At 48.2% G+C, this 1,304-nt stretch overlaps 1 long non-coding RNA gene across 1 annotated transcript; it reads right to left on the minus strand.

The window, feature by feature from the left end:
* Positions 1–290: 290 nt before the first annotated feature.
* On the minus strand, positions 291–1,003 carry LOC120109089. Its single transcript, XR_005510123.1, has 2 exons — positions 770–1,003; positions 291–669 (listed from the first exon to the last, which is right to left on the minus strand). It is a non-coding gene; the product is annotated as an uncharacterized LOC120109089 (long non-coding RNA).
* Between the last annotated feature and the right edge of the window lie 301 nt (positions 1,004–1,304).

The following is a 1,304-nucleotide window of genomic DNA, read 5'->3' on the forward strand; positions in this document are numbered from 1 at the left end:
GCTCCATGGATGATTTTTTCATATGTTCCTACTTTTTTTTTTTTTTTGATTCTCGCATATGTATATATTTATTCTAGATTGATTTAATCAATCTGATTACCAAAAAAAAAAAAAAAAAAAATCTCCTCTCACTTTTTAAATTTCTACATGGCATTCAAATTTGTAACTTTGGTTTGGTTTAGCATAAGACACGCAGTGGGCTGTCCAAGTTCGGAACCCACCTAAGTGGGACCCCACAAACTGGTGCCCCTGTGCCAGATGTTGATTCATCCCAATAAAACAAAGCAGTATTTTTCTGAAATAGGAAAAAAATCCAACCATGAATAACCAGAATATAGCGAGAGATATTCCAAGTGGGATCATTACACGCACTCTGTAACTACCAAAACTTGTAGCCATCTCACGCTACCAATCATGTGATAAATCCCCATAAAAACTATATTAGTCTCTCTTCCTCCTAATAAAAGAGGAAGAGGAGAGGAAAGAAAACCAAAAAAATACAGAAGATGACACCAAGAACTATACGCGTAGCGGCGACGGACGAATCGACGGGCGTCATCTGTGCGCCGTGACGAGCGTCTCGATAAACCTCAAACCATCGAATCTCGGGGCGAACTTCTCGTCCCCTCCCCTCCTCGATCCGGTCTCCTTCCTCGAACCTCCCGATCCCTACAATCCGTTCGAAGAAAATACCCCAAGAAAAAAGGGAAAAAAACTTAGAGCAAGAAATGCCCAATAGCTAGGGTTAGGGTTTCGGAGGAGGGGGTACCTCGATGGGGGTGGAGGACGGGCGGGCGGCGGCGGGGCGGTCGGCGCCCGAGGCGAAGGCCGCCGAAGATGCGGCGGCAACCGACGCGGCGACGACCCCGGCCTTCTTCATCTCCTCCTACGGCAGCTAAGTCAAGAACGAGACCTCCGGAATCTCGACAACACACGATCTCCTCTCTCTCTTAACTTCTTCTTTAGCCTACGCCCCCAATTCCGCCTCCTCTCTTCTCATCTTATAGATCGAGTTTCTCCCCCCGGCTCACTATAAGTCTAAGATTAAATTGGATTTGAATGAGATTTGAATTCCGGGTGTGTTGGAGGCCCCGCTGTCGACAGCTGAACCGCGCGTCTCGGAAGCTTGCCCGCGGGTTGATGGGGTCCAATGAGAGTTCGACACATGTGCGGAGCACGCCCCAAAAAGACTCGGCCCAGGGTCGACGCCGCGAAGCGAAAAAGATAGAAGTTTTTTACACCAGATTACAAGCACCCAGCCATGCACACTCACAGTGTCTCGTGGACCCCAGCCAGCAGACATC

Source organism: Phoenix dactylifera, unplaced genomic scaffold, assembly GCF_009389715.1.
Source record: "Phoenix dactylifera cultivar Barhee BC4 unplaced genomic scaffold, palm_55x_up_171113_PBpolish2nd_filt_p 001785F, whole genome shotgun sequence".
Taxonomy (NCBI): Eukaryota; Viridiplantae; Streptophyta; class Magnoliopsida; order Arecales; family Arecaceae; genus Phoenix; species Phoenix dactylifera.